Here is a 27,709-nt window from a genome sequence, read left to right on the forward strand (position 1 = left end):
TGGTGGTGTTTTCTTCCGTTTTTACTCAAACACTCTTTGTCAACATATTCTCTCTCTCTTTTTACATAGTTAGGTGGCCTAATCCCAGAAAGCAAGGCTGTATGTTTTTCATTAAGGAATGAATTGCGCATCGAAGTTTCATGGGAGAGTTTCAGAACCTTCCTCCCTGTAATCTTTTCTTAGTGAAAGGAAGCCAATGCCGCTCTGTTCCCAGCACCTGCTGGGCAGGACTGAAGAAGTGTATTCAGCCAATGAGGTTAAAATATGCCAGGAAGTATGTTTAGACACTTTCAAGGGCAAAATCCATCATCATTAAATTATTGTATAGAATCATCCCATATTTGTCAAAAGTAGTTTTTTGTTGTTGTTGTTGTTTTTGTTTTTTTACCATTGTTTTCTAATCTTTCAACCAAGGAGCCTATAAGCCCTTTCAAAAAAACAACATTTTTAGAAAAATAAATTTAGAGAAAAGTAACTGCCAGTCTTATCTTGTCACATCATGTATAGATGCTGAGACCAATAAGGTCAAATGGATAAAATCGAGATGTGCTATTTCTTCCTGTTAAGTGACATATTAGTCAGCTCAGGCTGCCATAATAGAATTCCAGAGCCTCGGTGAGTTAAAGAACCGAAATTTATTTTCTCTTAATTCTGGGGATGAGGAGCCCAACACCAAGATGCCAGCAAGGTTTAGTTTCCAGTCGGGCCTCTCTCCTTAGCTTGCGGGCAGCCGCTGTCTTCCGTGTCTTTCTGGGGCCTTTCCACACTCACAGGAAACGAGAGCTTTCTTCCTCCTCTTGTGAGGACACTAGTTTTATCAGATGAGGGCCCAACCATATGCCCTCATTTAACTGTGAAGACTCTGTCTACGTAGTCATTCTAGAGGATGGGAGGTTAGGGCTTCAACCCATGATGAGCGAGGACAGAATTCAGTCCACGACAGGTGATTTCCACCGTAGTCAACGCAGCAGGAGAGAAAGACCCACTGCGGGGTCTAGGAACCCCCACACATTATCTAGGGGGATAATACCGAGCCGGAAGAACATCGTTTAAATATATATACATACATACTTACATCCATGTGTATACGTACACATTTTTTCCCCAAAATGTCCTTAAAAGGAAGCTAATTCCATGGTTTACTGCTAAACTTTAATTGAAGTTCCACTTTTCAGTTTATACCCCCCCCCACTCCCATTCCCTAACACACCTGCCACTCCAGGGCTGGGGATCCCTCCTCTGAAACCTGCGCATCTCTGAGTCCGTTCCACACGCAGCTCCACTGCAACTTTCAAAAGGAAGCAACACCACAGAGCAGAAATTTCGTTCACACTGTAAATCAAGTGCTCTGCAATTTAGTTCTGGCTCTGACATTCAGACACGATAATCTCACAGACCACATTTAACCTCTTTCCCCCGCAGCTTTGATTTTTAATGTCAAATCCAGATTCAAAAACATCTATGAGTAAAAGATTTTGAGCCCTTCAGTACACATCCTTAAGGAATGGCGGTAAATTATAATAAGTTGTAGGCTGCCCCAGGATAGTTCTTTTCTCATCAGCCAAAATGGCCATTATTTCAAATACAGGGTGCCATTCAGAATCATTTAGAAGGATGGAAGGACGGGTGAAAAGACATGGCAATGAAGTATTTACATACTAAGTGTCTTTCTCAGGCATGAGTAACACACAAAACAAGAATGCCTTAGAAGTTTCTGGCAGTTTCTTCTTTCTGCTGCTTAGCCCCACCAAAAGTAATAGTCCTGATGGTTTTGAATAGCCTAAGATGTTTCAGAAGCTTATTTGGTAATTTATGAGATGTATCTTTCTAGAAACGGTTTCCCATTGACATATTTTTACTCCCTTTTATCTATTCTCATACTATTTTGTACATAATCCCTCTGCAACAGATTTGTCATTGTCTTATACGTAACTAGTTATCGGTACAGTCTCCCTTGTCTATTGTTGGCTTCTTGAAAACTGGGGTCGATCGTTCGTTTAAACGTGTTTCCTCAGCAGTTGGTATGGCCCCAGGAACAAAGTATGATTCAATATATTTGCTTAAACATGGAGGCAATCCCTCCAAAATTGCAACTAATAATTTGATTTCCCCAGGTGTCTGAAATGTCCCTTCTTCTTTATGTAACTACATGGAGGATCGAGGAGTAGTTTATAAAATATTAAATCACCTCTTCTTTTTAATTAGTAACATCTTGGTCCCTTGGAACCTCTTATAATTTGGGTTAGCTACTCTAAATTAGGAGTCTCCATGGAGCTTTTGTAAAGTGTTTGGACTTACAAATTAGTATAAAACCTAGAACTATATAGAGGGGTAGTTCTTATCTTTTGGTGACCAGAAATTCTGAGAAGCTGAAAAATGGATTATCCATGATCTACAAAAGTGTTCTTTCCAGAATTTGTCTGTTACAAGAGTAAGTATTCCCCCATTCTACTAACTGTTAAAAGCTATCAGAAAGCAAGAAGGCTGCAAATCCAGAGATGGGCCATCCTAACAGGCATGGGAGCCAATATTCTGCCTCCAAAAAAAACCAAATAAAATTTATGTCCATTTTTGGATAATATAAAATACCCAGCAGGGCAAAAGAACTTACCACTGACAGCCTTGGTGGGCTAGAATAATCATATTGTGTTTCCAATCAAGTAGGCCAAACCAGTGGAATAATTCTAGAATGTAGATGGAAGAATTGTTTTAACTGTATTTTTAAAAGACTTCCTATACCTAAATACCACCACAGTAGACAGTCTTCACTCACATTCTGTGAGGCTCACATAGGTCCCAGTAATGACCTAAGCCCATGGTCCACAAAGTATATAGCCTTCTGTCACCTGAGAACTTGTCATACAGGCAACGTGTGGGCCCTCACCCCAGACCTACTGGATCAGAGTCTGGGTCAAGGCCTGTAACCTGTGTATTTACAGGCCCTCCATAGGCTTCAGTGTTGACTGAGACCCAAGGACCACCACTCTGAGCTCAGAGGGTCAGCTGACAGAAAAGCCTTGGTTTGGCCACTTGGAGTCACATCTGTGCTTCACTCACCTCACTGTTGGCATTGATGCAATAAATAAACATCTCACTGATACTGCCAATAACAACTTTGGCAACAATGATAAACCTCTGTTTAGCCAAAGATTTGTCTTCAATGCCTTTACGTTCACTGTGTTAACTGTGATGCCTATGAAGAGATCTTACTGAAAATCCAGAGTTCTCATCTCTCTTCTTTTAACCAAACTCTTCTATCGATCATTCTCATGCATTTATTTTCATGGTGTCCTCAAACTCTCTGCAGCTTCCTCATTTGTTTCTTTTGTTTCCACCTTCTCTCTGTCTCTCTCTGGCCTCCTTGTATGAATCATGACTGTTGATTATATATCTCTAACATGGCTCATCTTCAGGAATGAATGTTACTGCCACCCAGGTCGGAGACAATGTGAACCTGCACAGATGTATAGCTCAGGGAGCAGCGTCTGGAGGAGGCTCTAACTTATTTTCCCAGTGGAGCAAAGCTTAGACCTCTTGTCTGTAACACAGCCCAGAAGCAGTGGCCACGGTAGCCCCAGGTGGGCCTGCATGAATGTCTTAGACCAGACTCTAGACAGCAGGCATCTTTTTTTCTTATTCATAACCCCCAACCCCAGGAAAGGTGCAACAATTTTGTTCTTAAGGGAAGGGAAGGGAAGGGAAATTGGACTATGCCAAATATAGACAAAATCAGAATGTCCTGCCACATTAGGAAGATCCATTCATCACCAGGAAAATATAAATGAGCTGCTCTTCCCACCTAAGCAAGACACTTTGTTGACCTGTGCTATAAGTAAGGTAGAGAGGATGTTCCCTTTGGGAGTATCCCCAGGAACTCTCACGGTGGCCATTTTTTATTCTTTCCAGAGACAACCCTGAGAACAGAATCCCAGCTGAAGAGCTCCTGTGTGGCCACAGCTCCAGAAAGGCCAGCTGTCTCAGTCAGGCCATGGAGCCACATCACCTCTATGGCACCGGAGACAAGTCCAAATGCGACAGCTCACCAGCCGGAGGACGCCACCTAAGCCACACAAACACTGAAATTCAGTTCTCTCGGCTGTCAGCCGGAGCCCTGAGATGACCCCCTCCCACAAGGACGTCTAAGGGTAAAGCAAGAATCGGGGGTTCTCAAACAGAGCTGATTTTGACTCCTCCATCCCACCCCGTAGGATGTTTTACATCTGGAGACATCGTTGGCTACCCCGTGGAGGGCGGGTGGGTCTGACGGGCAGAGGCCAGGGATGCCGCCGAGCCTCTCGCATGCACAGGACAGCCTCTACCACCGAGCGTGATCTGGCCCGGAGAGTCCAGAGTGAGGGGCTGCGTGGGAGACGACATAGGCAGACATTCACCAAATGTTCCCTGTTCGTCAGGCATTGTCTACGAAACCAGGGGTGTTTTTACATTAAACCTAAATGTGCAGAGATGAGACACTGGGGTTCAATGTGCTTCATTGAACCCAAAAGACTCCTCGCTTATTCCTTTGACCTTCCAGTGTCTTGCCCAATATCTTCAACAGAGCCTCATGTTTGGTTTATTTACTCAACTGATTCAGTTAAAACAAATGGCAAAGGTCCCTCAAAACTGCCAATGTTTGTTCCATGTCATGCGTATCCCTTTGTCAGACGTCAATAGATATTCAAGAGCTAATTGTCTGGCTTATCACCTGCAATAGCACCTGACTCGATGACATGGACGTAGTATATATACTCAGCAAATATTCCAGAATCAGTCATTGTGATTATATTAATTTTTCTGGATCAGCAAAATAAGGACTGAGCAAAGTATCAATAGTTTAATTATAATTGACAATGATATCAGTAATACTAATAGTTTAGGTGACAAAGGGCTCACAATGTATCAGGCACTTATACTGGTGTTAATTTATTTAATCCTCACAACCCACCTTTGCTCCCATTTTATATGTAAGAAAACTGAGGCACAAAGAGATGTGGCACATTTCCCCCAGTCATACAGCACATTAGTGATGGTAGTAGGATTTAAACTTCAAAGACAGTCCGGCTCCAGAGTCCTTGTGCATGACCGACCAGTCTGCCCCATCCAGGAAGCCTGGGAACAGCTGACTCTGTGTCACAAGCAGAGCCGCAGCGAGGGAAGAGATTCAGCTCGACTCAGGAACTATGTCAATGAAATAGCGCCCCGCTGAGCTGGGTGGGCTCCACCACAACACCCCCGCTGACACCACGGCTCTGCTGGAAAGCTGGGCCCTTCGGCTTTGATCGAACTGTTTAAATGGCCAAGTACATCACCTTGTTGTTGCCAAAACACACACTCCGGGCAGGTGACATGTCGGGAGCTCTCTGAAGGAGAAATTGCTGCTTTCACTTTGTTCCTATAAATTGTGCAAAATGGCCCATTACCCCTGTTCCCTGCATCGGGAAACTTCAAAGGCAAAGAGAACCACTCATCTGACTGGCAACCTGCCAGCCGTGGACGAGGGAAAGGGAGGTGGGGGTAGGACCAGGGAGGGGGGGCCGCGGGCGTCCAGAGCACTCGGAGCCATTGCTTTGTCTGCCTGGCCTCTCTGTCCTTCCTCTTTCTCCTGTCAGATGTGACCAGATGTGATGCGAGTCCTTCCCTGGGAAGCAGGTTTTCCTTCACAGAAACACACCTACATCTCTAGCCTGTGGCCACCATATTCACAGGAACTCAGTTTCATGCCCAGGATTTGGGGGGCGGGGAAACAAAACAAAACACTAAATTCAGAGCATCAGACTTTTGGCCTATTAAAATTATTTAAAGTCATTGTTTTTACTCTGGTTGTAAAACTCATTTAAAAACCAGTCTGTCTTTAAAAAAAAAAAATCTGCTGAGAGTGTAGAAAAGAACTTGATTTATTCAAGCACCAAATTCCCATTTTAACGGTGTTTATGATAGGGCTCATTGACCAATCCTTCAAAACACAGCTATGAACAACAACAAAAGGTTTCTACATACCACATAATTAGCCCATAAAACAGATGTTCATTTCTTCACACAATCTGAGCATTCTTGAAAAAAAAATCACTTTATGTCAGTTGACTCTAACACGCTCAATGCATGTGCATTTCATAACGTCAAAATCAAACTGCACCCAATGTCAGTAAAAAATTGGAACCATATATTGCAGTGACTGCTACAAATGTTTTAATCTTGAAAGATTCTGCATGAATGCAGAGGCACAAGTCAGTTTGCTGAAGTCACTAGATGCTAAATTCAGGCTGTTCAAATCATAACCATGGACAAGAAATCAATGCGCGTTATGATGACTTCAAACTTTCGAACATAATGATATAAACTAGCATATGGGGTGGGCTGTCCAGGAATCACTGGTGCTGGGTAAACACTGACGGACCACAGACACAGACAATATAAGGGGCTCCTGACAAGGAACTGCCGTACCCCCTTGCAAAAGCAGATTGTAAATCTCTGCCTCCTGGGTCTCCGTTCTGTCGCTAGCCTACTGGGCAAGCCATCCCTAGATGCCCTGTGATAGTGAGGGTGTTCACCTGCTGGCTAAGAAATAAGAACATTACCAGCCGTAATTTTTATAAAAGTAAATCATTTCTCTTTTAATGAATTGCCTTTTATTGGTCCTATCTTTTTGTGAAAATGTTTTTTAAAACAAAATGATGATAATAAAAATGGGGGCTGTTTATATATCTAAATGACCTTTCTTGGTACACCAGTCTGAACTCTCTCTGTTGCCCATAGCTAAATCTAACTCAGACAGACAGGTTTAAGCTGAAAAGAGATTTTCATCCTGGCTGGGTTGCTCCATTGGTTGGAGAGTCGTCCAGAGTACACCAGAAGGTTGTGGGTTCAATTCCTGGACAAGGCACACACCTAGATTGCAGGCTGGATCTTGGGTCAGGCACATACAGGAGGCGACTGATAATATGTTTCTCTCTCTCCCCTTCTTCTTCTCTCTCTAAAATTGATGAAAATATCCCCAGTGAGGATTTAAAAAGAGGGAGTAGGAGAATTTATTGGCTCATGGAATTAAAAAAGAAAATCCATGGTCATAGGTTCACATGTGGCTGAATCTAGGATTCAACTGATATTTTCAAGGCTTGTTCTCCCTCCATCTCTTGGCTGTGTTATATTTTGTAGGCTTTCTTCTCAGATTTTGCAACGTCCTCGGAAGGTTCAAGTTTACATAATCCTTTCTGTTGACCCTAAGTGGGAAGAAAATTTCTCTTTTCACTAGCTGCAGAAAAGTCTTACTGGGTGTGGTTAAGTCACATGACTAACACTAAACCAATCATCGTAGCCAGAGGATGCAATGGTCTAATTGTCCATCCATAAGTGCAAGGTAGACTCAGACCCTCATGAACAAAATAATCATGAGGATGAGGTGCCCCCCCCCCAAAAAAAAAACTCATGATGCTGCTGACACAAAGAAAGTGAATAGCTGAGTTAAGCAAAAGCATCGGCTGCCCACTAGTCTTGCCAAGATAGCGCCTGGACAATGCTCCATCAGTTTCCCGACGTTTTGAAAAAGCGTTGAACACCCTCAAATCCCCAAAGCTAGAAACCGCTATATTAATGTCCTAATAATGAGTACACTTTCATTACGCCTACTAAGCAGTCAGACACATGAGAATATTTGGAATTCCAAGCAGCAAATACTGTGATATTGCTTGCTTTTTTTCCTCAGCTATTTAGACAGTTCAAAACTGCAACTTTTCATTGCTAATAGCCAAGCACATCCATTGATTAAACCCCATCCCCCTCAAATTTTGAAGTACAAAGGCCACTCAGATATTAAGAACATTATTGCCTGTGAGCTAAATTTTAATTTACTCTTATCAAAACTGAGACTAAAGAAGAGAGTACTCCTCAGCCATCATGCTACTCAGCTCCTCAATGAGACTGCACTTGAGGCGAATAAGGTGTTCCAATGAGATTCCTAATATTGTGTGAAACCTGTGTGTTCTCTGTGGTTGAAAAGTAAAAAGGTATTAGAACTCTGATGCTCTTTAAGAAGGAAGGAAGAACATCCTTTTACTAAAAATGATACTTGTAACCAAAAACTGGTACAACAGATTTATTGGTACGCTAACCCTTGAAGGAGGGGCCAGGGTTGAGCTTCAAAATAATCCCACCGTTTGCGCTGGCAGGTGTGGTTCAGTTGATTGGAGCATTGTCCTGTGAACCAAGGGGTCATCAGTTCGATTCCCAGTCAGGGCACCTGCCTGGGCTATGGACCAGATCCCCGGTTGGGATATGTGAAAGGCAACCAATCAATGTTTCTCTTTCACATCGATATTTCTCGCCCTCTCTCTCCCTCCTTTCCCTTCTAGAATCAATAAACATGTCCTCGGGTGAGGATAAAAAAATAGTAATAATCCCACCATGTCTTCTGTGTTTTCTATAGACGGCTTCAAACCCCTATATATCCCCAAAGATAGCTGGCTTTGGATCATCAATCCAAATTTCTAAATGATTTTAAAAATGCAGGAGGGTTCATTGTCTTAAAATATATACTTTATCTGTTGATCATAGTGTCTTCACAATGTGAAAGTGAGAAATTTTAAAAATACAATTGTTTCCTATAGAAACACTACTATAAACAGAGCCCACTGATCTCTCTGCGGGCAACGTAGGCACCTGATGGGAGCGGAAAGGCTGGGCACCCTTCGCTCCTGCCCCCACCAGCGGCCGCAGGCTCCTTGCATTCAGTGCTTACCCGCTGCCTCTGTTACCGCAGCCATTTGTCTCCTGCAACTATCAGTCTACTGACAAACGCTTGCTGGATGGCCTTTCTTGACTAATTAAAGGGGCTCTTCTGTCCACACTCTGCTTGACCCTTTTCAATAGCCTATTTTTTTAAGCTATTTGTATTCTGACCGTTGTCCTTTAGTTCATGCAAGTCCTCCATCCTGGCTTTCATCTGCATGTAGAATAGCTTCTCCTTATGGACTGATTGCTCCTTTTCTCCAAATGGGGATACGCTAAGAAAGCTAATATCTTCTAACGTGTATTCTCTTATTGAATAGTACCTTGGAGAGCATTCGAGAAATCAGTGAAATCTAAGATTTTAATGGGAGGGTCAAAATGTGTCCTAAATGTGGTTGCTCTGATTGACTAGTTAACCATTTGAGGCCACAACAGAGGCCTTCTCAACCTCCATTCCTCCCAGTTGAATTTACAGGGTCTAGAAATAGCTCAGCGCTACTTTCCCAGCTTAGACAGTAAGTATCTCAAAAGTAAAAAGTAGTTTCTGATTTTTGCATTTGCAGCACCTAAGCCTTGTCTGGCCCAGAGGAGATAATAAAAACCTTTTTAAAAATAGCAAGTAGCCCAAATGTCTAGGGCATATGGTACAGGCAAGAGGAAAATAAAAGTACTAAAAATGTAAGGGAAGGAACACTGTGAAGAATTGCGGATTTGTTCTGTATGTCAGGGAGAGCTTGGAGGGGTTTTGTGCAGAACAAAATGGGAGAAGTTGACAGGGACACCTGTCCCTTGTACCTCCGGACAGGGCCACGCTAACCTTTTGCAAAGCTAACAGGGAAGCAACCATCCTGCCCATGTGTCTGATGACTATTGACTCTCTCTCTCTGAAGACAGACTTGGTGACCAGTCCTGTTTTGCCACAGAACAAGCCAGCTTGTTAGCACCAACAGGAATTTCTTTCTTCAATTCACGTAATTGTTCCCTTCCCTTTCTCATAAAAACCCCTTGCTCTCGCCTTGTAGTCGGGACACTGTTGGGTTTCTGCCTCAACCTGTGCTTCCACCATTGCACTTCTTTTTAATCCCAAATAAACACTTAATTGCCTCTCATTTTGGCTTTTTTTATTTTTTGGTGAGCAGTAATACCAATTAATACACATTAAAGCATTAGCACTGTATCGGTCACACAGCAATCCCTCTATAATCATCAGTTATTATTTATCATCAACATCTTCATGTTGATTGCCATGGTTATTGTCCCTTTTAATGAGAATTTCTGCTTCGTGCTGTACTGATTTATTTACATTCATAGTCAAATGACTAAAACATTGAGTTCGCCTTTAGTATTTTCAAGGCAGTTCCTTTGCAAAAACCGACGGTGGGAACGTGGCTCCCACTTCGAGTTCCCTGCTCTCAAACAAGTCCCCAACTCGACCCCCTGCTCCCATCCCCAGAACTCATTCCAAGTTAAAGATCCCTCGACTTCAGTCCATCGCCAGACACGAAGTCTCTGCGTGAGAGGGACTCCAGCGCCCGTGGTCCACACCGGGGGCCGCTCCACCTCCCGAGCCGTGGCGGCTCCTGCTTGAACAGAAGCGAGGAGTCTGAGCCCGTGAGCTGTGCGACCTCAGCAGAAAAGAAGAGGCGATCGCAGCAGAGGCCCAGCTCAGGGAATGGGATCAATGACCCAGCAGCCCGAAGCAGACCACAGGAAGGTCATCAGGCCTTGGAACACTTTTATCCCAGTTTGTATTCTTTGGGGATAACCTCCTGAGTAGCAGCTAAATGGGGTTCCCTGAGGCCTGCCAAATATCCCATTTAAATTTGCATATATTTGCATATGTTGACATACAGAAAAATGAACTGCTAGACTCTCAAAAGGTGTCCTGCCACACTCTCAGGCAGGGCGTTCCTCTGTGGCTGCCTGGGCGGCCAGGCATGGATGGCGCGGGAACAGCAACCTTCTGTTCGTGTGACTGAGTGTCTGTGCTGCTCCAGGCCATTCACTCCTCCCTCTCAGGCCTCAGTTTTCTCATGGAGACTGGGGGAACGTCAGAAAGGCATCTAAAATTCCTTGTATTTCTAAAATTCTGACTTCTGTACACCACATCTTTCCAGGAAGCAGGCTGTGGGTCAAATGATAGCCTAGAGACCAAAATTCTATTGAAATATAGTCACAGCCATTTGTTCATGGCTTGCCTAGGTCTGCTCCCCCCCCACCCCCCCACCCCCCCACTGACAGTGACAGAGGCTGGTGGTTCTGACGAGACCCGTCATGGGGACGTAGACAGCAGGTACTGCCTGGCCTTTTACGGGGCAGTTTGCTGTTCCCTGATCTCAGTGACAGTAAACAACTTTTTTAATTTTCTCTCATGTATTTCATATGCTACTACTGTCTCCAAATACGAGTATATTGAGAGCCCATGAATAAAATTTATGGCTGAGACAACGTTCGTGATTATTTTTCCTACTCTTAAACAGTAAGTATCAGAGCAAACATAGCACATTTGTGGCAAGTCGTTCTGATGCTCAGACCACCAGGAAGTGGCATGGGACGTGCTACTGTCACGCCCAAACCAATTCTCAGGGCTGTGTGGGTTGGTCTGAACTGAACACCAAGCTGTCATTGCATCCCAAATAATTTTCTTGCACTACCCACTTGAAATAGGTGGGGATTGTATTTAAGTAATACAAGGGAAGTAATCCATGCCCTTTGGTCTCCTCTGCTCCAACAGCTTGCTTGGTTTATGGGTCATTCAGATGGGCTTTACAAACGCGAAGTGCTGCAGCATCAAAATCTCATTATCCCTTGAACGACTTCTTAATAAACAGCTGAAGGCAGGAGTTGCAGGGACTCCACAGTGAATCTCATTTTAATTACATAAAAAGAACAAATACTCAATCATGAGTAGGAAAATGACTGAAAGAACTTTAGCCTGACTATAGCTATGTCTCAGAACACTGAGTAGGGAATGAAAGGAGCTCTTCCAATTGTTTCACATTTTTAAATAGCCCTGGAAACATGAAATGTGCATCTTTGGCTCTTTACAGACCAGCCCTCGCTCTGTCTGAGCCTCGACGCCCCAGGTGGCGAAGCCTTCCTGCTTCACGTTAGTCGTGTCCAAGTTGTTCCCTCTCATTATCCCTTTTATCCCCATGTTTCTGTTCATCAAGTGACAACCCTGTTGCTTTTCATCTTTGAAATGTATTGCCAAGTTTGCCCAACAATCTTGAACTGAGTGTCGGTTTGGAGCCACACAGACCGGTATTTGACGTCCAGCATGGTGACTTTGGGGAAGTTAACCTCACCCAGCACGCCAAGGGTTCCACAGCCGTCAAATATAAAGCACAGTAGATGCTACTTCATAGGGCTGTTGTGAGGATGCTATTTGCTACCTGCATATCCCTGGTATACAGCGCATCCTTACAAACATCAGTGGTCAACTCACTTTCCACAGAGGAGTGATGAGATCCTCTTTCCCTCCAAATGCATTACTCAAAATTGTAGTATCCTACCAACTGTGCACGTCTCTAAGTTCAGAAACTTTCAGACACTTGTATTTCTCAAGGACTTAGTTGGCACCTGTAAATCAAATCCTACTTTTGTTGAAATCAGTGCCTATCAGGCCAAATTTACAAGACATCATGTGTTCCTTTTATAAATTGGAAATAAGACTCCTTCTCAAAGATGCTATCCTGCAGGCATAGCTGATGAGACCCCACAGATTTAAATGTTGCAAGGCCAGTGGCCCGTGGGAGCCTGGGATCTCCGTTACTTCATCATCCCTGACAAGAATCTAAGTAGTGGTTAATTATTTTCTACTTTCCTGAAGACATCAAGTGTAAATCCACAGAATACATTAACCAAAGTCAATAAGCAGAGAGGAACGAAACACTTAAAAGCCTTATATCTAGATGGGAAGACTAGTCTGACAACATGCATTTAATGATGTGTGTTATTTTAAAGGTCAGCATTACAGTTCAATTAGTAATTTTATTTATTAGATGCATTTTTTTCCCTAGGAGAATTATTCATCTCAGCTCTAAAACATGTTCAAATCCCAATTAAATATATCTCTTGGAAGGAATTCCCATCAGATTTCTTGGTCTGACTTCAGGCTTCCTAATGAAATTGTCATTTAACACCATTAAAATCTGTTTTCTCTCAATCATCTATAACTCTCTACCCAGACATACAGGACATATAGGATCTTTGCATAAACAGGTAGACAAGACCAGAAGGATTGTATTTAAGCAATACAAGGTAAGGAACCCATGTTCTTTGGTTTATTCTGCTCCAAAAAAATAACTTGTTGACTCTCAGAAAGTTAGTCCCAAGTCAGTCTAAGGTAGTTTTGAAGGCCTTACTCTAAAATGTCTCTTTCTAGAGAAAATAATTTTAACACTATGTAGGCATATGATACTGAGTTTACTACTATTATAATATCCCGTAACTGTAATAGGAGGGGGGCTGGGTACAAACCGTGAAGGGATTAAGAAATACAAATTGGTAGCTACAGAATCGTCATGGAGATGTAAATTACAACATAGAGAATATAGGCAATAATTTTGTGATGACTCTACATGGGACTAGGCAGGTACTTGAAATACCGGCGGGGACCGTACGTGGTGGTCTGGCCCCTATTCTGTACGTCTGAGGCTGAGAGAAGATAATATTTGAGTGTAAACTGTGATGGGGAAAAAAAGAAACATCTTTAAAAGTAGTGGCAGAACAGTAAGATTTAAGGAATTAAGGCAACCAATGTCAAGTGGAGAAGGGACGGGATGGACAATGGTGTCTGTCCTCACGTTGGCCCTACGGATAGACAGGCAGACAGATGCAGGCAGCGGGGCTTCAGGCCAGACACTCATTTCTCTCCTCTCGCACATGCTAAGGGCTTGAGATCTGAAACTTGTATTGGTATTTATAAAACATTCTCCAAAACTAAAAATTAATGCCAAAGTAACAAACTATTCTTACTAGCTGATGGCCTCCTTCATACACACATGAATGCTGCAGCAACACAGACATATAGTTACTGTTCCCCTAGTGAGAGAAACTGGTTGTCTAACATGGTCCATTGTATATTAACCGCGGGTCCCACTGAGGTCAGCACCGTGAAACGCAAGCCGTCCTGTGGGCCGTTGTCCTCAGAAGCCTCTGCAGCCTCATCCCGACCTGCCGCGCCGCAGACTGTGCCTGTACTGGTATCTGGAGCTAACTTTAAGGAGGACAGACGAAGGCGTCTGTGGATTCAAAGTCAGCTTGCTCTCCTGTGACAAATAACGGGAACCTGGGAACTGTGCTCCAGGCAGTTGCCATAAAAACCTTGCTTCTGTTTTTTAATAAAACAAAATTTTCTTTTCATTTTAAATATTATATCAATATCAATGGGAGAAAACTAATATGTTTAAACTTAAATGGCTTGCCCACACAATGCTCTCTGGATGATACTGAGGACGTTGCAAAATGAAAGGTACCTCCTGAGCAGTGAGCAGTGAGCACTGAGCCCTGGGTGTGCGCGGTGAATGTGGGGACAGGCACCGGCCTGCAGAACGGACACCACAGCACCTGAGGAAAGACGGTTTGAGGAAGAAGATAATTTATCTAAGCCCTGAAAATAGTTTACCTTGTAAATCTCCAAGACCAACTAACCTAACCATTCAGACCCATTTTTAAAGTTATCAATGTCCATGCGTGTCCCTTGGCATTGTCATTTCCTCTAAAGTCTTTTCTGGAACAAACCTGTGATTTAAACCCATCATTTCTGAGCAGCCATTTTCATCATCCCAGTGATCCGACGGGTGGGCAGTGATTTTCCTTGGCTGACTTCCTGGGCTAAAGATCAGCAATGCCACACTGAGAGAACCAGTGATAATGAAACCACGCCACCAGCCTGAAGACAGAATTGCGACCTCACTAGTAGACTGCACGGTCCCCGTACAAGGATTCCCTTAAGGAGGTGGCGGGCTAGAATCTCGTCGCAGGCGTCCTCTGCCGAGCCCCCACTGCTCCTCTCCCAACTGAGATGCTGCCAGTGCGCTGCCCTTCCGGAGATGCAGAGCGGAAATAAGCGAAGCAGGATACGGCCTAATGAATCATCAGCTAATATTAGAAACATGATAGGCACTCTCTCCTTGGAGCATTTACACCTCGTATTCACATTTCTGCTACATGCACCACATTTTAAATTGTGTTCCCCTTCCTAATTTAACAATCCTCACCTCTCCTCCTGGCCACCAACAGGCTGTGACCTCCTGGAGAGCTGGGGCTTTATTTCACCCCGCTCTGTGTCTACTCCCAGAAGTGCTGGCATTCATTAAAGTTAATGGAAGGAATGACTGAATGAATAATTGAAACAAGCTAACACCTAGAAGGTGCAATGGAGAAAAGAAATCACATCAGAACCAGGATAGATGACCGGGGTTAAACAGGTGCACAATTAAAGAGACATTTCCAAATTGTCTGCGGCAGAGAGCTCCTTCGAGATGGATGGTCTTTGAGCCACGTGGTCCCAAGACTGGTCGCCACCTGGTGGCTTCAGGGAGTAACTTAGGCTTCCATGTCTATCTTGGTTATACAGTGACCTGCTGAAAAACTGGACCCCAAGTTGCAAAGGCTCTGACATCTCAGAAGGTTATTTCCTGCTTACAGGGATTCAGCAGGCGCGGCCATTCTCTGAAAACTTCCAGCCACACCACTCTTTTCTTACAAGGGACACCAGAGAGAAAGAGCCACCCAGCTACACCTCAGCGTTGGAGCCAGAGAAATGTAGCCGAGCCCTGCACTCACAAACTCTACTTTTCTGGAAGCAGAGAAAGGTTGGGGAGGTATCTGCCATACCTAGTGTCTTCGTTTGTAAAAGGAAGAAGAGTATCCTGCTCAGAACTTTGTCTCTAGAAACCAGTGATAAAAATCAACAAATATTTTAGGCATCAAGGACGATAAAGGAAAAAATACAAACATTTAGTTGGCATATCTGGAAGAGTCCTTGAGTCTTAGAAGAAATGAGCGAAGGATAGTTTTCATTCACCTAAGCAGGAAGACCTGCACTGTATCTTATTCTATCCCAGGTAGAATTCTAGAGTTCTTGATGATTTGTAGAGAAATGCCATGTATTCACAGAGCTACCAGACTGCTGCCGTGGGCCCACCAGGTCCTGCCTTCACACAGACATTAAACAGATACGACAGGGTCACTCCGGAGCACAGTTATCTACCATCTTCTGCCATTTCACCTTCTGAAGGGGGTCAATTGTTGGTTTTTTTTTATACAAATCAGCAGAAAGAATAAGGACAAAAGGAAAAAAAGTCTGTGTTTTATTGGAGTTACAGTTTCTCCGATTACAAAAAAAAAAAAAAAAACTGACTGTGCTAGAGGTTATTCAATCAGAAAAGCACAGCATGCCGGGAGAGTAAGCAACGGGGGGATCTGACTTCGTCCAGGGGTGATCCGGGAACGCCACCCTCGCGAAGTGATGTGTAGAGGGAAGCCTGAGAATGGTGGGTGCTCTCCGGGTGACCGGGAAGGGTGCCAGCGTTCCGAGCCCAGGGACTGTGTGTGCACAGGCTCCCCAGGCTGGAAGAGCCACCGGCCCCAGCTGGCCTGAAATAAGGCCGGTGTGACGAGAAGGTGGAAGGTGACAGGAAAACAGGGCTGTGTGACACCGGCTAACCAGGCCACACTCGGGCTCACACCCCAGGTCAAAGCTTTTGAAGCTCATTCCAAGAAGAGTTGGAGCCCACGAAGTATTTTAGGCAAAGGTGTAGCATGATCTAATCTGCAATATAAAAGTGTCTATCTCGTTATTAGAGAGTGAACTAAAAGGAATAGGAAGTCAATTCAACGGGACCAAGTCAGAGATGTTTGCTCTGTCACGGGCCAAGCGCCGTCCTGGCCTGGACGCGAACGGTGGGAGGGAGGAAGAAACCTGAATGAAGAAGCACGTACGAGGTAGAAGAGCAGGGCCTGAAGGCCGACTGAATGGAGTGGGGACGGGAGGCGGGTGGGGGGCCGGAGAACGACCCCAGGGTTCTCAGCAAGGCCGCAGGGCAGGCGCTTTCAGAGGGAGGGCAGAGCGAACCTCACACAGGCTCCCTTCCCTCTGCTAGGCTGACGGGTACCATGGGCTGTCCTTGCGTTATTGGAACACCTTATTTTGTTAATCAGATGGGTGTACACACACTCAGAGGAATCTCGTGCTGTTCACCTTAGAATAATATGGGGAAAGCACAGGACTCACTGCCTAGCCTACTCTTGCATTTTGGAGTTTTTATTTCTCCTTACAATGACCATTTTAAAAATCAGAGAAAATGAGTTTGGATGCTACAATTTGGCAGTAGTGTAGAGTACTCTTCTCATTTAGCATCTGTAATACTCAGCTTCCTTATTTGTAAGGGGCTGGTTATAATCATTCCAACTGTATAAATTTATGAATAGAATTAAATGATGTGAGAGGTAAAAGGAGGATAAATGAAGATGGAAGGAAACAGGGTGGTGAGCACACAGGACGATGTACAGATGATGTGTCATAGAATTATACCCCTGAACCTATATAATTTTATTAACCAATGTCAACCGCAATAAATTCAATTAAACAAGGACTTAAGGGAGGTAACCCGCAGGAGTTCTTGCCCATTGTAACATTCCCTAAACTAGCCAGTCCTCTAGTAATGCTAGCGTTAATAAACACTTTTTTATCAAATAAATTCAGAAATGTATTAACATGTACACTAAGATATTTACTTTCTTCTGTTTTGGTTTTCGTAACAAAACACATTGCGCCTAATCCTAACACTCAATTACACTTTCACAGCAACTTACATATTTCAAAGAACTTTTGTGTGCACTGGTTCGTTGGAGCTTCGCCACATCTATATGAGATAATCAAGGCAGATATCATCATCCATGTCCATGAAGAAAACTAAGCCTCAACAGCACATTTTACACCTTCTACGAGCCAGAACTATAAACCTCTGACCCATTGCAAAATAGCATCCTATATAGAGTCTACGAAGGGAAGACAGTTCTCTGGTATGAGCAGAAAAATGACTCTCTCATACAAAAATTCCTTCCAAGGACTCACTTCTCTGTTAGTTTATTGTTGTACCTGTACCTTAGCATTTCAGAAGCACAGTGTGCGGCAAAAGCTGAGAAATATATTCTGTGGGTGCTGGAAGCACCTGGGTTTCCGATTCAGAATTTACGAGTTCATGTAATTCTGAATCTTGTCAGTGAGCTGCTGACTAGAGCTTACATCAGAGGGGAAGAAAGAGCCCAGTACTTGCATACACAACGTTCTTGTCGTCGCAGGTTATGAGAACAGCATTCTTTCAGTAAACCTTTATTCAGCCATAAACACTCAACAATATTTATTATTAGGCTAAACGCTATAAAGATACAAACATCAACACAGACCATGACCTCAAAAAGTTTACAACACCAAGGATAAAGAGACACAAACAAGCTGTTGTAAGAGTTTCCAGCATTATGCCTCTCCCTGTTAAAATACTCGTTTATCAGCCTCTCTCTCCCCCCGGACGAAGGGCTTATTGTTGTCATTTCCTAAGAGAGTTGGGAACCCAAAAGGATGAGCCAGGGACAGATCAGGGCCCAGGCGGTGGCCATGTTACAGGCTGGGAGAGGAGGGCGAAAGGCAGGCAGGTGGGAAGGCCGGGCGCGGTAGCAGGGGGTAGCAGGGACCGGGAGCGTGTCGGCTGGAGAGGGGGCGAGGTCAACAGCAAAGAGAGAGCTCGAAGGCGATTCTTTGCTCCAGAAGCTGGTGGGAGTGTCCAGCCCTGAAACCCACGTTCCGCACGAGGAGAGCAGCGGAGCTCAGGGAAGGACAAGGAGCTCGCGTTTAGACACGCCGTCTGTGGAGCTCTCATGGGAAGCTAGGTGGTTGTATGTACGGCTTTGCAGTTCCAAAATGAAAGATTCTTAAGTCATTTGTGAATAATGGTAATCAATGGCGTCTCTCAAGAAGAACACGGTTGTGAACCTGTCAGAGAAAAATAAGTATTTTTTACCACCACCGCCAATGTAGCGATCCTTGAAAAATTACAGAAAGGGAATGGAAATTGTGAAGGGCTGATATGAAAAATGCAGATCCTCTCCATGTGCTGAACTTGGAGGGAGAGGGGCCGCTTCATCTCTGATGCAGGGGTTATGGCAGCGCGAGCAGCCTACGAACCTGGCTTCCTCTGAGTACCCCCATTTCAAACCCAATCAGTGAAAACGAGGCTCCTTACATAGCTTCCACTCAGAGCTTTGAAGGAAGGAGAGAAGAGACTAAGAGGGAGCTCCGTGAGCGCTTTTCTACTTCTCTGGGGCTTCCAGAACTCAGGTATGCCTTTCTTCCCTCCTTGACAATAATCCTCATCAGAAATGCGTCTGACGACTCCTGAGCCTCATTCCTGAAGCCTCGCTTAGAGGCGTTTAGCTTGAATAATTTTTTTCATAGGTTGTTCGCAGAGACAATGTCCCTGATTATTTTAGGAGGGTTTTTAAACAACGTGGAAGCAGAAACATAAAACAAAATCTGTGTTCCTCATTCTCATGTGCACAAACAACGCAGTGAAAGGGTAGCACAACCAGATGCAAAAACATCAGACGTTGTAACTGACCTAAACTTATCAGGCTTAAAACTATACCTGTTGACTGGGTTAGTCTGAGACGCATAAGCCAGTAAGACATGTCCTATCTATAGGAGCATGATCCTCAAGGATATTCAATCCTGGTCTCCACAGCACTGAATCTAAAAAAAGGAGTCGTAAGTGAATGAACAGAATCACTCTTTGACCTTTTATAAGCCCAGGGGTGCAGGCAGTCTCACTGGACCTAGACACTGTTCCACGCTGTCACCTGACAGACTCCAAAGATAAAGGACAGAAACGCCACCCCTTGAACCCGCTCGCTATTTGTTACTCACCACGCTCCCTGCTCCCTGCTCCTGGGGAATGATGGGTCAGGCTCCAAGTGTTTATATTAGCAATCACATCCTCTTTCTTTACAAATGGCTCGTTTTATTAGGGTATGTATCACTTCCATAAGCCGGCAAAGAAAGGAGAGGCAAGGGCAGATTATCAGAAAGAGATAACTACAAAGCACATGTATTTCTTGAGTTCCACATCCCTGGAAAGACTGGATGGCAATCTGTCTGACAGCATCATGGAGGAGCTGGGCTTTGGAATAAATGACAATTTGGATTCCTTCAAACTCTGGGTGGGGGGTGGCGCAGGGAAATGCTATTCAAAGAAAAAAAAGATGGTACATGGATTGAAGCTCTCATGAAAAGTGTGACATAGAAAAGCTATTTATAATTGTTGTTAATATTTATCAATCAATTATCAAATGCTATTGTCAATGTAATAACTGACTACCTGGAATTTAATCTCTTTGAAGGATCAGTAACAGTAATAGTAGAGACAGTAGTGGTTGTACCTAATTACCGACAACTTAGGGTCTTCCAGGCACTATTTGAAGCACTTTACATGTATGATACCATTTGACCCTAAAAACTAAAAACGTCATATTTCTTTTATTATTATTCTTTTATTATTATTACAGGACATAATTGTATCATCCCTATTTCACTGATAAAAAAAAAACAAAAAAAAAAAAACAAGGTACCAAACAAAAAACAAAAAAAAAACAAAAAAAAAGAGGTAATTTCCCCAAGATCACACAGGCAATACTGAAGAAGCTACCTAGTTAAACAGACTATTCTAAAGAACATAGACAACCCTCTACTTTAGATATATTATAAAATAAATACCTTCAAAAAACTTCTAAAAGAATTTAGAAATGTCCCGTAAAGTATAACAAATGTCATTTTAAAGACATAGCTGAATTCTTAAGAAAATAAGAAAAACTCCAGAGGCAAAATAAAGGAGGAACTAGAAACGAGAATGTATGTTACTCTAAAGTAAAATGACTAAAGATTATTTACTAATATCAGTAAAACAGTCTTTGGTTTTCAGGGCATTTATGGTACAAATAGCAAAGCTTTGGGTCTCACAAAAAGGTGGAGTGTTTGAAATGAGACCCTTACATAAAGCGGAGGTTTCCAGAGGGCTGTAGTCTCAGTGAAACTGTAGGTGAGGGGAAAAACACTGTCGCAGGAGGCGAAAACACAAGGAAACTTTAGATTTCAGATGGAATCTAAGCGCAAAAAAGAAATCCTGAGACTTTCTTCAAGTCACATGTAAACTTGAAATTATAATTCTTCCTATTCACAAGGTCCAAGATCAAATTAACTTAAAATGGTAGTACACTGAAGAAGCAAAGGCAAGTTTTCTCAGAAGAAGCAAAAGTCATCAAGGATCCTTTAGATTCTTAGAGAAAAAATATCCATGCGACTTATGAACTCATGCCTGAGACTACAAACACCTTAGGAAAATACAATAGCATCAGTCAAAGTGAACAAAAACAACCTATCGCAGATTTAGCCTTCCCATAACATCATATAACAGAATTATAAGATCCAGACTGCAAAAGAATATTTTAAAATATTTAAGTATACTAAAACAGAATTAAAACTAAGAGCAGTAAGATAATTATTTTTTAAACGATAAAACATTTTAAAATAAGGTAATAAATCTAGAAATAAAAATATTAAATAAAACCACACAGATTAAAATAAATGTTTTGATTAAACAGAATATTATAAACAGTCCCACAAAATTAATGAATTGAAACATATATATGAAGAAATGGCTGATATTACAGGCCAGAAAAACAAAAAGCTATAATAGGGAAGATTTAGAAGCCAAAATAAGGCCGTCCAACGCACATGGTCCTGGGTTTTGAGAAGAACAGGAGAAGAAGGCCAAGGTGTGAGAGGAGACAGTGGCGGATTGGCTCCGTGGCCTGCGGCTCCTGAACAGGACCCCAGAGAGCGTGCGCTCTGCAGTTGCGTTTACGGGAAGTTCAGAAGCGGAGGACACTTGTCTCCGGTTGCCGAGCTCCAGGCAGCAATCGTATTTGGAGCGAGGTAGTGACTTGAGGGAAACCTGAAGGGACACCTGGAGTTCCACACACTCTGTGTTTCTTGATTTATAGTCTGGTTAGAGCAATATGTGTCTTCTGTAAAGAGTCAGCCAAACTTTTCTGCATGCATGTTATACATCAATAAAACGTTTTCTAAAGGTGTTAAGATTTCTAGGATGAAGGAATACAAAAATAGTCAGGTCAAGGAAGTAAAATTTTCATCTACAAATATCACATAAAAACTGTAGAAGAAAAAGATAAAGATCTTCCCATCCAGAGAGAAGGTATCCCAGATACATCACGTGTCCCATAATAGTATTTATCATGGTTACATAATGTCTTAGTCTTTCAAAATCATATTGCCAAAAAAGTGATTATGACCAATCAATATGGGAAAACAGGACAAGTAATGTGTTCACATAAAAAAATGGTGGTCTGTAAGGTTTTGAGGAAACACAAAACATATAGAGATGAATTATTTTACAGTAAAGAGAAAGTTTAAGGAACACCTGGAATTTAAAAATTTGATAGGGACTTTGAGCCTTTGTTCACTGTTCATTTTTTGAAAATTGTATAAATTAAAATTTATATATACAATTATTATTATTGTCTACCTTTTCACTGAATAGTAAACTTCATGAGGAATTTCGTCTTTCTCCTGCATCTAGAATAGTGACCGGTTCATAGTAACACTCACTAGCTATTGATTGGTTTAAACCATGAATAAATAAAATTCTGGCACCAATTTCTTGCTTTACACATGACAAAAATATAAAACGCCCAATTATGCACATAGCTGAACTAAAACCTAGGTCTCTCTGTTCCCAGATTGTCCTTATTTGGGAAATAAAGGCAGTGCAATTTTACACACTTATTACTACCACTGGCTATTTGGGAGTATAAAACACTTGCTAGGAAAATAAATTTTAACAGACAAAGGAAAAATATTTGGAGTTAACTAACAGGCTAATTGACCCATTAATAAACAAATACGGTCCTGTGCCTTGAAGAAAGCTCTATATACCTCCAACTTAAAGAACAGAAAAGCAGTCTTCATACAAAACATAATTTAAATACTTTTCCTCCATTGCTATTTCCCATAAGGTTTTATACAGAATACTGCTTAGTTCATAATAGGAAAATATATTCAAGTTAAAAGTAGTATTCTATATACCTAAGAAAAGATGCCACTATTTCAATTATTTTCTGCAATCGTTGAAAACGACCATGGGTCAGTTTTCTCTTTTATCTTTGAACAATTTTGTCAAGTGGGTAATTATTTTTAATTTAATGAAATATCTCAAGAATACATGTAAGAGAAACCTGTCTATGATATGCCAATAGCTCTGATTTCTAAGCCTGTGAACATATTTAAAATACAATTTTATAGGCCTCCGGTGTATAAAAATAACTTACTAACTCCACAGTTATCTCACGCCATAGGAATGTAAAACAGAATTTTGCTCTAGCCAGGCAGCTTTAAAGAGGAGTGAATGCTAAGTACGCAATGTCAAAAATGCCAGGCTTCTCCCAAGTGAAAATTGAGTAGCTGTGGATTATTGTAAAAGAGGGCAGGAAAGAAAAAGACTCCTGGCCAAGAAACTTTTAAGAATTTAGAACAAATTCTGTATACGTAAAAGAAGCAAACAGCATAACTAATCTCCAGATTGCATCATAACGTACTTTTTAATTAGATTTTACCGATACAGCTATTTACCTGATTCTTGTGTTCTGATGGATGTTAGGCACAGTGTTTGACATGACTATTTCATCTGATCCTGCTAAACTGCTAAGAAAGAGTGCATGGAATAACACATGCAACCTGTTTAAAGACTGCTGAGCCCATAGTGCCATATCTGAACATTAGACGCTATAGTTTTTATTTTTAAATTAGTATGTATCTCCCAGGGATTCTGAAAATCAGTTGAGAAGATCCCTTTCCATCTGCTTCAGTCAGGTGTTTGGCACATACAGTAAATTCTTCATAAAGGTCAGCCTTGTCATCGCCTTTCTCATTATTTTCATTTTCAAGATGACGCTGAGGCAGAGTCTTGCTTCAAGTGGCACCAGTATTATTTCGAAGGCTTCCTCGTGTAACTGTGGGTTTACCGCAGCCGCCGGCGCTATGACCGCAGCGCACGTGGTACTGCAAGAACTTCCAGCGGGACAGCGGATGCGGCCAGGAAGGGCAGGGACTGCTCCTCCGGGGACCTGCAGAGAGGACGTGAGCGAGGCCAAGGCAGAGGAGGGCAGGGCGAGTACCCCAGAGCGAAGGCCCGGCCTGTGGGAGCAGAACACCTGCGCCCGGAACGACACTTGTGCCTGAGGCTGGCGGGGCTGCTCCAAATGGAACGCGAGGAGATGCGGTGGCAACGTGGTCGGAAGAAGTGCTCAGAGGACATGCCCTGTGCAAGGCTGTGCAGAAATGTGACGTGCTCTGCTCTTCATTCTAACAGCTATGGAAAGCTGACCAAGTGACTTGATGGGGCCAGAAGAACGCAGATTCCCATCTCGGGAACATGACTCTGGCTTCCATGTTTCGAACTGGGAAAAGGGGGAAAATACGCGCGGGAGACCAGTCCAAACCTATGCACATCCATGCGAGTCAGGGTAACGCAGACAAGCACGGTGGGCCCGGGGTCCATCCACGGCGAGGAGATGTCATCGGAGCTGAGGAAGAGGGCGGCCACAGCGGTCGCCCTCCTGCCTCCCCGTAATAACTAACGTCACACACAGGGATGGACGGCCCAGGGCAAGGTTCCAGGTGGAAGGAGAGCAGAGCCTGGGATGCAGCCGAGAAGCAATGGAATATTTCGCAGTGGGCTGGAAGAGGGTGAGCCTGCGAGGAAGTCGGAAAACAGCCAGAGGCAGGCAGAACTCCGGGCCCGGGGAAGATGGTGCTTCACAAAGGAGAGGCCATTTAATCATGCCAAATGCCCATTGGGTTCAACGGTACAGAATTCACAGAAAGGCTTGTTCGGTGATGTGCTGAGCAGAGGACATGACAGAGAAACTCGAGGTCACCCAAACGAAGTGAAATGCCTACAGGCATGCAGTGTGCAAATGGCAAAGGTGGCAGAGATACAGTGTGACCCAAACGTTGTCTCATCTCAAAGCCTCTCCCTATAGCACCAGTCCAGCGCTCTGGGTTGTGCGCAGGACTAGATGAAGCAAGCTGGGAGGCAGGGGGTAGAAGAGAAATAGCAAAACAAAAGAGATATGAAATGTAAGTAGGACCCATGTTCCTTGTGCGATGCTGCAGCCCCGCCCCACAATGCCTGCGTCCACTTCACCGACACGGCTCCATGTAGTCATTGCGCATGATAAAAACAAGCCCATCTGCCCAGAGACCTTTTCTATTGGGTACTCCAGGGGGCAGGGAGTAAACCGCCAAGGCTGAATCTACCAATCAAAACTGGGTATATCGTTGCAACATTAATATGGAAGAGATGCCGAAGGCAGAGAAATTGTTGAGTACCAATAATGAGAAATGCAACGGCAAGTTATTAAAAAAAACTTCCAAGGGTCTTTATCTCAGGAGAATGAGTTATTGAAATTGATTCTATCTTAACAAGACATTATCTCTAATGGAAACAGAAATCTTCTACTTTCTGATCTAAGTCCCAATATGCAGAACACGCATAAAAACTTCCCAAGAATTACAGATTAGGAAAATTATCATTGCTGAAACAATCTAACAACACGGAAAGGCAGAACCGCAGGGAGAACTTCGTATTTTGGAAAGTGAATCACCCAAAATAAATTCATCGGTTAGGAACTGAAGAAAAATGTTACAGAAAGAGAAATGATCTCAGTTCCCTCATGACTATTAATTCAAGACCGTAATTTCCTCTCAGTTTAATATATGCGATCATCATCACCTGAATTTTTGAAGTTAAAAAAACTTCTTCTGGCAAATTAGCTTGATTTTCAACTGTAGAATAAGACAGGTAAAGTAGAAAGTAGGATACAATGTTTTCAACCCTGGTATATGAGTAAATATGTGTAAGTATGTCCAAGAGCACTGTTTTTCATTTTAACATAAGTAAAATAGAGCTAATTGATGAATTTGGAGAATTGTCACATACAAAACCACCACGTACACTTTAAAACTGAAATTATCTAATTTTACTATTTCTGGTTTTTTTCTCTAATGAGCCGGGCACTGCCAGAGGCTACATCTAGACTTGGAAGATACGGATAAACAAAACAGTCAAGTACCCCTACACTCACAGAGCTTACATCTCTCACCAGAACGCAGACAGGCAGTAAACATAAGAAACTACAGGGTGGGTTAGCGAGCGATGAGCACTGAGAACAAAGGGAAACGGAGAACAGAGAGGAATGTCCTGCTGGTCTTCGCACCTCCAGGCCCGTCCAGTTCTCATCTGCGGGCCCGGAGGAAGCAGCCACACAGAGGCGACCCATTTCCGTAGACCCTTCCCGGACCAACACCCTCAGGCTTTCTCCGATTCCCATGTGAGGCTCCTGTTCCAGGTCTTTTGGTCCCTGGTTCTCCTACATTTGTGTAGGGCTCACTTCCTATAGCATAACTTTAACCCCACAAAGTCCTCACTGCTCTGCTCCCTCAACTCTACTCCTACCCAAACTGTCCCTCACAGTGTGCCCCACGTCTTCTTTCCAAGGACAAAGTGTGAGCATGCTCTCTACCTGCTAGTGGCATCGGGGACGCCCATCGCCTGCAGGATCAAGTCCCAGTTTTGAAAATTGCTTACCAGGTCTTCAGGATCTGGTCTCTACCTACTTAAATAGGCCTGCAGCTCTCAGGTCCAAATACAAAGAATTTCTACCCTTTCCTCAAACACTGTCTCATCCCTAGGCCATCGAGCACATCACCCCCCTTCCCTGAGCGCTCCCCTCCTGTTTCATCTAATAAATTTTGTATTCTTCAGACCTCAGAGGGAAGGGAGCGTTCTTAGATAAACGCTCCCAGGGCCAATGTTACTGGTCAGGTTCCCCGCTGTACGTGTCCCATGCTCCCCGCTCTGTAGGCTCTTACCACTCTTTAATGATACGCTTTCCTCACTAAACAGCAAGCTGCAAAGTACAATAACCACGTCGGCGTTATTCCCTGTTATAGCCTCACTGCCAGCCGGTTCCCCACATGTAATCAGCACTTCATCCGCATTGTGAAATGAACAGATGGTTGAATGAATAAATCAGAAGTATATCCGTCAAACGTTTCTGCAGAAAAGTTAGCACAGACTTAGATTAAAACCACAGGTATTATGGTCTCATTTCCAGCTTCTGGGGGTCAAGCGCCCAGGCGCAGCCTTGCTGGGTCAGCCTCTCTCTGTTGCATCGTTACCACCAAGGGGGCAGCTGGGGCTGCTGCCATACTCCGCTGAGGGCCTGACCGGGGAGCATGAGCTTCTAGGACCACATGGCTGAGGTCAGAGTCCGTTCCCCAGGGTTATTGAACTGACAGCCTCAGTTCCTCCTACAGCCAGCGGCCGGCCTCCTTCCTTTGCCCCATGGGAGCTCTCCACGTGGTTTCTTTATCCAAGCCAGCAGAGAATTCGATACCAAGACAAAGTGAGAATCTCCTGAAATCTAACAACAGAAATAGTATCCCCCCAACATTGCGGTAGGATGTTGGTTAGGAGCTAAGTGACCCACAGGAGGAGACTTACACCAACCATGAATACCAGTAGACGGAGAAAACTAGAGATCAACTCCTCAGTTCTTCTGCCTGCCATAGCAGGCGTGCACCAGAAAGTGCACTCACACATCTATGATGAGTTTTTACTGGTCACCACGTGCACGTGAGTGGCTCAGGCCAGCCTAAAAGCTGCGTGACAAACTGGTTAGAAGACATACTTTAGAACTGAAGTCGCCTTACTCCTTGTCTTCTGTTCACCTTGTCTAAATTCATTTAAAATATCTGAGCAGTAATAACTAGTAGTAGAAAGATTTCAGCAGCTGCTAGTGAATATTATGAAAAATAGAACAAAAGGTAAAGCTTATGGAGCAAATC

The sequence above is a fragment of the Pteronotus mesoamericanus genome, unplaced genomic scaffold (genome assembly GCF_021234165.1).
Source record: "Pteronotus mesoamericanus isolate MK-2021 breed Mesoamerican mustached bat unplaced genomic scaffold, CSHL_Meso_final scaffold_99, whole genome shotgun sequence".
Classification (NCBI taxonomy): Eukaryota; Metazoa; Chordata; class Mammalia; order Chiroptera; family Mormoopidae; genus Pteronotus; species Pteronotus mesoamericanus.